The sequence below is a fragment of the Miniopterus schreibersii genome, assembly GCF_964146895.1.
Source record: "Miniopterus schreibersii genome assembly, chromosome: 10".
Taxonomy (NCBI): Eukaryota; Metazoa; Chordata; class Mammalia; order Chiroptera; family Miniopteridae; genus Miniopterus; species Miniopterus schreibersii.
The window spans coordinates 39,786,333-39,798,976 of record NC_138110.1 but is presented as its reverse complement, the minus strand read 5'-3'; the positions used below and the strand labels follow the sequence as shown (position 1 = coordinate 39,798,976).

The 12,644-nt window shown below is 34.1% G+C and overlaps 1 protein-coding gene and 1 long non-coding RNA gene across 3 annotated transcripts in view; one reads left to right on the top strand and one right to left on the bottom strand.

Annotated features, from left to right (window-relative positions):
• The window catches only part of MIB1 (MIB E3 ubiquitin protein ligase 1), a 93,144-nt gene that overhangs the window by 58,360 nt on the left and 22,140 nt on the right, over positions 1-12,644 (top strand). The gene's annotated exons all lie outside the window — the stretch shown is intronic.
• Positions 156-3,676, bottom strand: LOC308563239. 2 transcript variants are annotated; one of them, XR_013999759.1, is made up of 3 exons: positions 3,495-3,676; positions 2,830-3,075; positions 156-1,434 (listed from the first exon to the last, which is right to left on the bottom strand). It is a non-coding gene; the product is annotated as an uncharacterized lncRNA (long non-coding RNA). The 2 variants fall into 2 exon arrangements; XR_013999760.1 differs by having other exon boundaries at positions 2,830-3,002; positions 3,495-3,620.

Sequence of the window (12,644 nt, the reverse complement as noted above, 5' to 3'; positions counted from 1 at the left end):
GAAATATTTTGACGTTTCTAACATAACAGTAAATATTGGGTCCATCATGTTTATAAAAATTGACTTGTAATTGCATAGTACCATTAGAGGAAGGTGGTTTTATCTGTATAAATTGGTTTCTTGACTATAATGTTTTCATTTTGTGTTCCCTTTTTGGATAAAATAAATTCAAGGAAAATATAGATAATAAATTAATTTCTTTTAAATATTTGGTAGTCTGTTACCAATGTGCCCTGTTGACTTACAGCTGTGGCCAGAATTTTATCATTTTTTGGAATAAATCTTACATGTTAATTTATTCTAGGTACTAATTTATCATAAAGACCTGATAAACTGGAGAAAGACAAGGACCACTCCACTTTTTTTTTCCTTTGAGAGCAGAATTTTATTTAAAATAATAGTCTTTTAAAATTATGACTATGTCAATAGCTTTCAAAAAAGAATACCTAAAACAATAAAACTTGCTTCAGGAATTCCTCTAATATTATTAAATTATAAATTTATAAAAATCTGAAGGGTATCTGTTAAAATGTAAATGGAATCAGCTCTTGTTGTATCTTGTTTTTCTTAACAAATCAGTGAACCCTATTGTGATATACTTAAATTAAGATCAAACTGTGGAAACAGAAAATAGGGCATGTGTATCTTTCATTCTTTTGTGCTAGAAATACTGGCATTTAAAAAAATTTTTTTTTGGTATTCAAGTATTAATCATGTGAATACTAGATTTAAAAATGTAATTTTAAATGTAAAAGATTTAAAAGGAGTTTCATGATAATTTTAAAGCTACTTCAGTAGAGCTTTTCTCCCCACAAAATATAAATCTTAAAGTGATATTTAATTTTCACCTATAAGTAGTAAGTACATTTTATGATGTTATTATTTCTAAAGGTCATCTCTTTGATTCTAGGTTAATATACCATATGAAGGTCATTTACATAGAAAGAAGCAAGGGCATCTTTTAGCTGCAGTTTATTTCCCTCTTGGCGGTTTATTGCCTACCAAAAATACATACTTCTTTACATTCCATAGCATTGTATGTTCATATGGGTACATAAAGAAGTATGTACTCTGAGTAGGTATTACAAAGTTGTTAGCTGTAAAAACATGAAATGTTGTATTTTCCCATTTGTCAGTAAAACATTCAACTTACTGAGCATAGCAATGGTAGATCATTTAGAGAGACTATCAAAGACTAAACTTTATAAAAAATTTACCTGAAGCATTGCATTAATGCCATTTATGGTTCCTTGTTGGTGGACATACACTTCTAAACACTTCTAAACATTTGTCCTGGTCTGGTCCTTTCTGCAATAGCTTTATAGAATGAGTGGAGTTTTTACAGAGTGTATTTCATAAATTGGTAAGATCAGCCTAGTGTTTCTTCAGTCTTCCGAGTGAAATTCTTCTTATTTTGTAGTTTGCTTCTAGATCCTACAAGCAGATAGTAATTAATTTGATACAGTTTCTTTTTTATAGACTAGATATCTTATTAAAAACTTAACCAATCAACCAATTAATACTTCTGATATTACCCTAAAGTTGAAATGACAGTGAGAAAAACCAGATCTTTTTAGAGTATGAGTAAGCGGAATTTTTCTATTTTTATTTACTTTATAAAAATTTTTTAATTGATTTTTTTAGAGGGAGGGGAAAGAGGGAGTGAGGAGGGGAGGAAGAGAGAGAGAGAGAGGGAGAGAGAAACATCGATCGGTTTCCTTCTCATAGGTGCCCCAACCAGGGATCGAACCTGCAACCTGGATATGTGCCCTGACCAGGAATCAAACCCGTCACCTTTTTGGTATATGGGATGATGCTCCAACCAGCTGAGCCACACTGGCCAGGGCTAAACTGAATTTTTAAAGATGATGAATTTTTTGTTAGTTTTTTTAAGGTTACAGATAACTCATGATCACTTAAAAACCTCTTTGTCGTTCCTTTGTCTTCATTAGTTACTAATCTGAATTTTACATTTTGGTTCTTCTCTTTGTGTTAAATACAAATTCAAACAAATGTATATAAATATTTAGTTTTGGTGAGTTTAGCTCATTTGATTCTTTTTTCTTTTGATATACAGTATAACTATCAGAACAGGTAACTTTTCCAAAGTCTTACTTAAAAGAACTGAAAGGTATTACCACTGGGTTTTAGCTTGATCATTTATCATTGAAAGAAATAATAGTTGGTGAGTTGCCTTTAATTATTGTGGTCGTAAACAGTTTTAAAGAAAACTGTAAGAAATTTTCAGATTTGGGAAAGGAGGGGGAAAAAGCAGGGAAAGAATTTCTGCAGGCTGTGATAAAAAGCTAGTGCAGCTCATAGAGAGCAAATGAGAATGTAGCAGGAGATAGGCCAGTACTACAGCAGTTTCAGCATTGCAGCATTAGAATTTCACCGTGCACATTCTGATTTATTTTTGTGGACAACTCAGAGTAAATATTAAAAAGTGTTTTGTGTTCTGCCAAGTTTCTTGATTGACTAAACCTTGAAATGGTTAATAGTTTTTAAAAGATAACATATTTTGGAAGCAGTGTATAATTCACTGGGGATGCAAAATCGTTAATCTGAAACAATAAAAGACTAAATCTTTAATAATATAAATGACAGTAATGGATTTGTACATTTTTGAGTTCAAGAGTTATATGCCTTGATATTTGAACAATATTCCCTTTTACACTACATAAGCTCTCTACTTGAGCTGTGAAATTAGGCTGTGCCCAGATAGAATCTAACTTAACAATATAAACATATAGAGTCAATAATAGGTAAGCATGCAGAGAGTTGTAAATAAGCATCCTTAAAAGTACAGGCGTTGTGGTGCTCTGTTACCTGTAAGCTTAGTGTTATGCAGCATTTGCAGCAGGAAGAGAGAATGATCTAGAGAGTCACATCAGCAGCAGCCATCTCATCTTGATGGTTCCTTCACTCTGTTCGCTGATTCAGCACTTCTTTTCATGAGCCCCGGTGAAGAGGGAAGTATCAGTGAACACAGAATCTCACCTCTTAAGATAAATTTGAAAAACGTTGAACAAACAAAAATAAATCAGCCATCTTTTTCCTCTCCCTTCCTTTACCCTTAAAAAAAAAAACACACACAATAAAATTGAATCAACATTGGCCGTTTGATTTGGAATGTTATATTACCAATATTCCACAGATATAAGTACCTTGTATCTGCTATACAGAAAGTTAAGCAAGCAAGAAAGATTGCTACAATATCCAACATACTGAACTCTCTTATTTCTCAGATGCAATGCTTCGGAAGAGGGGGAAAAGTTGCAGAGCAAGTTAATTTTGTAATCTAAAAAAAGCCAAAAATCAAAACACACCTCACTCTCCCAACTAACTATAAACATTCACACTATTTTCCTTTGCCCACCAGAATACACTGGGTTCTTCTGACTTCTTAGGAAATAATTCTGCATCTTTCTTGCTGTGAGATTTTTTTGGTTTTCAGTTTCCAGGATTAAATGGTAAATCTGTATTGAAGCTACCTTGTCATCTCCAGAGGTCAAGTCTGCAAGCAAGGTCAGGACTTCCACATGGTCACTACAGAGGTTAACTTAAATTCTTCCCTCAGTGGCCACAGGCTAAACTGTTACAGCTTTATAGGCAGCTAAGCATTTGAAACATGCACTCCCAGGCAAACAGGCTCTCTTGTGCCTCTCTCTTCCCTGACCATATTTAGTCAACCATAGCAAAAAATAGTCTCTCAGCTGTCGATTGTCGATCCAAAAGCTGAGGAAGCCTCTATCTTGCTTTCTGCCTATTGATTGTTCATCCTGCGGTCCAAACACTGCTTTGCCATTTGTCCTGCTTTTTTTTTTTTTTAAGCACTGCCAAATAAAGCGGTCTCTCATGTTTCCACTTACATTTCCCAGATTTTCACTGAGCTTGCGCTGAGACTAGGAAAGCCTGATGCGGCTGTCACTATACTTAGAAGCACTGCAGAGAAAACAGAAAAGAGGAAAAATATTACCCTAGCTAGTAGCAAGACAGTCTTCAGACAGATATGGAATAAGTAGAATATCTCTGCTCTCAAATTATATTTCATAATCTGAATTTTTGTTAAAAATATTATAGATAATGATATTTTACATAGCTAGAGGTTTGAAGGGATTTTGTAGTGTTATCTTTAGAGCTAGTTGTTGCTATACATGCTTTTTAAATTTAATGAATAATATTTGAATGGAAAATATGTAGAAATGGTAAGTAGATCCTGTATATTGAAAGTGGAGAAAAGATCATTAAGAAAGAAGGGAGCAGAGTGTAAATGAAATCTTGGAAATGCTACTTAAAACTTTTAATTCAGTGCCAATTTTAGTTAATTTTTTTGTAGTGCTTTGTGAAAAACAGTCAGTAATGCTTTTGAGTAATTGTGTACTTCTTTATTGAAACCATATGTACATATATAAGTATTACCATGCATTTTATTAATTAAATTCTATTTCATTTTCAAATGTGAAGTGTTTTTCTCCTTTCTACATCACCATTTCTCTTTAATTTTTTGCAATAGCATTTAGGCATGATCATTTCACATTTTATCATAGATTAAAATAGTCATTAACCTGTGTATAACTTTGGGACATAGTGTATGTCGTAAAGGAAAAATGCTTTTGCTCTAAATTTTAATAGCATATTCACAATAAATTTTAACATTGAAATTTATTTTTTTAACCAAGGAGAAAAAAATACTAAAACATCAAATCTTAACAAACCTGTGGAGATAAAATTTAAGATTTTACAGACCTAAAAAGTAAGAGAAACCAACTATACCTTGTTCTTAATTTAAATATATTCTCTTAAGTATTGATTCAGTTAAGAATCAAGAAAAACCATTATCAGTTTTCTAAGCTCATTCTCTTACAAGGGAAGTTTGTCCTTGACACTGTTTTTGCCTTTAGCGTTTAAAACCATAGCAGTTAAGCTTATGTAGATATTTGGTAATTTTAAAGAGCCAGCTTTCCTAGATATTGAAATAATTTTACACATATTGGGAGAAGGTGACACATGTCTGAGAGTGTAAAATGGGTTAATTTTCAGGTTTCTAAGTCACCCCATATTTGTTAACCATTTTGTAGCAGTGACAGTTTTTCCCCTTTTTTCCCTCAGCAAACACGTATAATGTATTAAGTGCTAGGAACTCTTGTAAGCCCTTTTTAATTTTCATAACAACCCTATGAGTCAGGATTTGTGATTCTTCTCACATTTTATAGATGAGGAAGTTGAGGCATAGAAGTTAAGTAACTTGCTCTAGTCTCCTGCCATTCAGTTTGCTAGGGCCAGAATTTGAACCTAGATAGTTTGGCTATGGACTCCCAAGTTCTTCACTACTATGCTTTGCTGCTGCTCTGTTTTGTAATAATGAAAACAGTTAGTGAATTACACTCTTTGGGACTAGAGCATATACCAAAAATGTAATGTTGCTAATATCCTTCCCTCAGTATATTCAGAAAGATGATTGGTTTGACTGTTTCATTCAACAAAACTTTGAGCTCCTTATCCCAAGTATACAAAAGGGATATAAAGATAAGTAAAATGGGGTTCCTTTCTTGTAGCAAAGAAGGAGAAATAAGAACTCACTGGTCATTTAAGAGATCATTTTAGTAGTTGTTAGTTTAAGAATGATCAAGTACTTACCTATACAACTCTTCTGCAGCCTGTATTGTCATTGTATATCTCTCTCATTTTAAACTAAATTCTACTACACTACCAAATTCCTAGTTAATGAAATTTAAGCTAAAATAATGAACCTTTTAATTATAGTATCTATCAAAAAGAGTTTGTAGGAAAAACTGAACAAAAACAGAATTTAAAACATTTAAGTGATGCCTGTTCCTTGTAGTTCTTTCATCTATCTAACAAAAACCATCAATATTCACTTACTGAAGTGATTACTATGGGTAGCATTTTGGTATATACCCTCCTAGACTTGTCTGTATCCTTTCAGATAGGGGTACGTGTTGAACAAAAATGTGTTTAGATTATTACATGGTAACGTGCTTTTAGCATGCCCAAAAGAACTTCTGCTTGGGATTGATCAACTGTCTTAATAAGTTCCTTTATGGGTTCTGGACTAACATGCTTTAACTATTATTTGAGGGATTGTTTGTTATCAATAACTTAGCAAGCATTTCTTGAACACCTAATATGTGCTATAGAGCTATTCTAATGTCTTTTTATATTAAGTAGTACTAATAAGTAAGGCCTTCACAGTTCAACTATGGTTTGTTTGGAAAAATGTTGCCCATCTCTGAAGATAGATTGCAAAGCATGGCAGGCCCTAAAAATGGACCCAGAGCCATTTGACTATCACATACCACTGCAGACAGCTGCTTGTCTCCTCTGCTTCTTAGAACTCATTTGTTCATCATTCAGCAAACGTTCGAGTATTACCATGTGCCAAGGATTATGCTAGGCTCCACTATTAGTTGTTCCGGAACTTAATGCTTCTTTGGCACTATTCACAAATGCCTGCTTAACTGGTAGTAAGATCTTATCTTTAAACCATCCATGTCCTTAACCTCTTGGAAAACAACCAGATTGAGAAATACAAAAGAGTGCTTGAGCATTAGGGAAAATATCTCAGTATCTCATATACTGTATTCCTCAAGTGAGAGTCTATTGGTTTAATAATAAAATTAATTGATTTATTGAACCTGTACCACTCTCATCCCAGCAACTCTATGATCCTCAGTGCTTGCAGCATAACACCAGTCTCCTCTTAATTAACGGAGGAACTGCAGGGAACAGCCTGCTACTGGATCTTCATGGTTATATTGTGAGTTCCTATGATTTTCTACCCCATGGAGAGAAAGGAGACAAGCTATTCATAGTTGTTCTTAATGTGAGGGTGTGGGGACCAGGAACTTTTCTGTTTAACTTTCCCTTAGCTCACCTTGCAGGCTGGGCCCAAAGATTGGCTCTTTTCTTGTGAAGCCTTATATTATTCGTTTTTGTTTGTTTGGTTTTTACAGGGGTGGGTGGGAGGAAGGTCAGGAATTAATATTAATGAACAGCTTTGTAATTAAGATGAAAGGGTTATAGGTTTCTATTAAAATTAATATACTCCAAGTCTCCTGTGTAGAAGAATTCCAACTAATTTATGTTGATACTCTATCTTCAAGGATATGGAGCATACCTTTCCATTCCTTAAGTGTAGGCTGTGCATAGTGACTGCTTTCCAATGAGTGTATAGTATAGTATAGTATAGTATAGTATAGTATAGTATAGTATAGTATAGTATAGTATAGTATAGTATAGTATTCTGTAGTATAGAAAGAAGGAAAAAGAGCCCGGCCGGGCGTGGCTCAGCGGTTGAGCGTCGACCTAGGATCCAGGTGATCCGAGCTCGATTCCCAGTCAGGGCACATTCCCAGGTTGTGGGCTCGATCCCCAGTTGGGGGCTTGCAGGAGGCAGCTGATAGATGACTCTCTCATCATTGATGTTTCTATCTCCCTCCCTCTCCTTTCCTCTCTCTGAAATCAATAAAGATATATTTTATTAAAAAAAAAAAAAGAAAGAAAGAAGGAAAAAGAGTAACTATACAGTGGAGAAACCTGACAAGCACTGCCTCAGCCAGGCAATCAAGGTGAGCATCAACACCAATAAGTCATGTTGATAATATGCACCCTTGATGTGATGTGATGAAATGGCTCTTTACCCTTGTGACCTTCCTCCCCAAAACGTATAACCCCAGTGTAATAATGGGAAAAACATCAGACACATTCCATCTGAGGGACTTTCTACAAAATATCTGATTAATACTCCTTAACACTGTCAAAGTCATCAAGAACAAGGAAAGTCTAAGAAACTTTCACAGCCAAAGGGTGCCTAAGGAGACATGACAACTAAATGTAATGTGGTAATTCTGGAGCAGAAAAAGAACATTAAATAAAAATGAAGGTAATCAGAATAAAGTACGGACTTTATTAATAACAATCACGGTTGGTTTATTAATTGTAATATATGTACCATACTAATGTAAAATGTTAACAGTTGGGGTGAGGAACTCTCCACAATTTTCTGTAAATCTAAAATGATTTTAAAATAAAAGTTTATTTAAAAACAGCAACAACAAAAATTAATCTGCCCAGTCCTGGGTGGTTGACAGTTGACTTTTGCATTAATTTTGATTTGGGGCTATCTGCAGTGTTTCTCTGCAACTTATGCCAGAAAATCAGGAGTTGATTTTGCTATAATTGAGTCATCAATAAAGTATTAAGTTTAGTCGCATGTTCTTTTAAAAGTATATTAAGAAACTATATTTTAGATCATTGTTATCAAGACCAGCCTTAAGAAGATTTAATTATTTTAAAGGAAGCTTTTTTTTTTTTTAATCCTCTCCTGGGGATATTTTTTCCATTGCTTTTCAGAGGGAGTGGTGGGAGGCAGGGGGAAGAGAGACAGACAGACTGACAGACATCGATTGGTTGCCTCCCGCACGCGCACTGACTGGGGATTGAGCCTGCAACTGAGGTATGTGCACTTGGCCGGAATTGAACCCGTGACCCTTTAGTCTGGGGGCCGACGCTCTAACCACTGAGCCAAACCAGCCAGGGCAGTTGGATAATCTTAATGGACAGTGTCACCAACCTGTGATGACTTCTATATGATAATGCACTGAAAACTGATAGCATTTTAGTGGTTGGTCTGGAGGGCGAATTAGAATACTGGGGTTGCTTGTCTAGGAGCTTTCTCTGTGCATAATGCTGGCAATACACTGACAAATTCTTTTTCTCATATTTTCTCCAGGCTTCATAGAAACCATTTCTTCAGTTTTTAATCAATCATTATTTTTTGGAAAAAGACATAATTTTAATCTTTTTCGTTGTAATTCCATCTTGGTGATTCTTTTTTTAAAAAAAATTTTATTTTTATCTCAATTGTACTTCTGAATCTTCCCTTCTACAAATCTCTTTTTCTCTAGTTGTTTGTTATCTGTATGTTTTATTTACTTAATTTAACTGTTGTATGATTCGATATAGTCACTCATTTTCTAGTATAACACTGTTTCTATGGGAAATCTGAAATTACCATTTCTCTTTAAAATACCTTGCTAGTAGTATAATAATTTATTTAATCAGTTTTAAAATGAGGAATTAGATTAATGCCAAATTTCTTTAATTTTTATGATATATTTTTTAATCTCAGGATTGTGAAAGAAACCAAGATATTTTCATATGGTTGTGCTATAGTGTAATTTACAACATTATTTAAATGGATTAATTAACAGAATAGACTTATCCTGCAATACACTCTTGCTCCCTAAAAATGTGAATTTTGCATTTTAAATATTATGATTTAATTCACTTCTTAGAATGTGATCTAAAAGGGACTAGGATTATTTTTTGTCACTTCCAACATTAGCCTGGAATTGCTGCCTTTCCCTGTTCTGACAGTTGTTATACATATTGTACTAAGAGAGGAAAAAGTAAAAAGACATGAAGTAAATGAGAGAGCAGGAGGCAATAGGCTTTCAAGAGTACAAATATATTTTTGTTTAAATGCTTTAACTTTCTGAGCCATTGGCTCTTCTTCTGAGGGACCTCATCTTTCCCTAGCTTGTTTTCACTTATGAGATATAAGACTGGAAGAACAAGTAAGTGATGACTCCCTCTCAGCAGACACCTATGTTCAGAGGAAGAGCCACTCCTCTCCTTTCTTCCTTTGAGCTGTTGGCAGTGTAATATGGGAATGTGCTCCTGAAACTGAAATGGGAGGTGGTGGGAAACATGGGTCCATAAGAACCAACTTCTCAAGCATATAGAGAATGTTTAGTAATGTGACAATAAAAAACTTGGTGGAATTAACATGAACCACATTTTATTATAATTTTAAACTTGTAACATTTATATATCTTGCCTACAAGCGTAAAGTTGCAAATTAAGAAGATTTTATGATAGTAAGCCTAAATATTATCTGTGTTTTAACTTTTGTTGTTGTTGTTAATCCTCACCTGAGGATATTTTTTTCCATTGCTTTTCAGAGAGACTGGAAAGGAAGGGAGGGGGAGAGAAAGAGAAGGAGAAAGAGAAAAACATTGATGTGAGAGAGACCCATGGACTGGTAGCCTCCCACACTTGCTCCAACCTGGGGTGGGGAGCCAACCTGCAACCGACGTACGTGCCCTTGACCAGGAATCGAACCCGAGACCCTTCGGTGCTTGAGCCGATGTTCTAACTACTGAGTCATACCGGCTAGGGCTTAGTGTTTTAACTTAAAAAATTTTTTTGATCAAATGAATATTCATACCTATTTGAGTCAAATACTACCACAAAGGTTATAGTGAAGGCGAACAGTCTTCTGCTTTATTCCTCTTCATCTCTTTGCCCTCCCCCCACCAAATAACTTACAACTTTGCCTGCAAGTTCTTAATTTATATCACAATTTTTCTTTAAATTAATGTTTATATTATTTTTAATAAAAACTTTTTTTCTCATGATTTAATACTTTCATCTTTAAAACTATCCAAGATTCATAAAACTATAAATTGTTTCTCACATAGGCAAATGGGTAGAATAACAGATAATGTATGGCATTAGCATTATGATTATTCAAATCCAAACATTCATTAGTATAATGTTGTACCGGTACTTTTCCCCATTAAGAACCTGAGTCAAAGTCTACAGAATATCTAGTATTTTGTTTTAATCCACTGACTGAGGAGGATTAGAATCCTTATAAGTACTGAAAGCAAACTAAAACAGGAAACCTTAGCTTTTATGAGGTCCATGAATGTGATTTAGGGGTTTGTAGACTCAGAATTGTAGGTTAAGATTTTTATGGGTATTTCTCTGGAGGGAGAGTCCATAGCTTTCTATGGATTTCCAAAGAAGTCTGTCACACCTAAACAATGATTGTAACTTCAGTAACAACTACTGAGGAGTGTCTTTAAGCTATAATTCTCAGTATACTTTGGATCATAAACCTGTTTAAAAATCTGATAAAAGCTATAAACTTTCAAATTTGGGTACAATTTTTGAGGTTCTTGTGTTCTCCAAAGCCTATTCTGAGATTACTTGGACTTGCTATGTGGGATTCATAGACCACTGCCATGAAGGAAACATGTTCTGGGTCACATTAGGCCTTAGTCTTATTATTTTAGAGACTTTGAGTTTCATTTACATATATTCTTATTCTGCACATTCTGACTTTCTCTATTCGTTCATAACATTTCTGTATTTCAGATTTTTATCTCACATATGTCACGTTAGGTAGTAAGTATCTTACTATTATTTCTTTACCTTTTATACTCTATTGGAACAATTTTAAAAACTTTTATTTCCTGTGTTTACTGCCTTTTTTTGGTGTGGGGCAGTTTTCTTAGGTTATAGTCTTAAAAAAGAACAACTAGTGGAAAAATATGTTAAGGGAGATTTTTTTTCAAATAGCCAAGATCTGGAAACAGCCCAAGTGCTCATCAGTAGATGAGTAGGTAAAAAAGCTGTGGTACATTAACACAATGGAATACTACTCAACCATGAAAAAAAGAAAAGGAAATCTTTTGTGACAGCATGGATGGACCAGGAAGGAGATGATTATGCCAAGAGAAATAAGCCAGTCAGAAAAAGACAAATACCATATAATCTCACTTATATGTGGAATCTCCTGGACAAAATAAACTAACAAAGTGGAGACAGACTCATGGATACAGAGAACAGACTAACAGCTGTCAGAGGGGTGGGAGGAGAGGGGACTGGATGAAAGAAGATGAAGGGATTAGCCAAAAAACATATGTGCATAACACATAGATACAGACAGTAGTGTGGTGATGACCAGAGGAAAAGGGGAGTAGGCAAAGGAGGGGAAAAAAGGAACCCATTGCTTGGGGTGATGGATGCATGATGCATTGTGCAGACAATGTTTTATTGAGTTGTACAATTAAAATTCATATGGTTTTGTGAGCCAGTCTCACCCCAATAAATTCAATTAAAAAAAAAAAAGAATGTAAAATTGCAAAAAAAGAACAATTAGTGGATAAATACGTTGCGGGAGATTTTTTTTCCAAATTATATTATGAATTTTTCACATAAAACATTTCTGTTAAGAAGAGTTACTGATGTATGGCAAGAAAAGTTGCTTCTAATTTTACTTTTGTGGGGAATGGGTTAGCTTTTTCTCTAAGAAGCATCATTTCTTGATAATTAATTTTCCTGCTCTTTTATGGTTTAATTTTGGTGGTCTTTAAGATAACTTTGCCTTTTTTATTTTGGAAATACTTTGTTTCTGATTCTTAAATTTTAAATATCAGATTATAAAGACCCATTTATGTGTTTTGACATCTCTGCAGAGTTGATGTTAATCTGCCAACTATATAAAATTTATCTCAATTATTACTATTTTTTCTACATTGGTATTTTTGTTATTTGGTTGTTCTTTATTAACTTTCATTAATATGTACTGTTCAAATTGAACCTAAAAGATGCCACAAATCAAAATTGTATCCTTATTAGGTAGGGTATATTTCTTAATCCTTTGGTATTTTTTGTCTCTCACGTTTCCTCTTTGTAGTACTCTTATTCTATTTTGACTCTATTCTCCAGTTAGTTACTGTTTACTTCTTAAAATATTAAAAAGCTGTACATTTGAGATTTAGAAAAATTGAAATTTTTTTAGTCTCTGTGCATAATTTTCTTTAAAG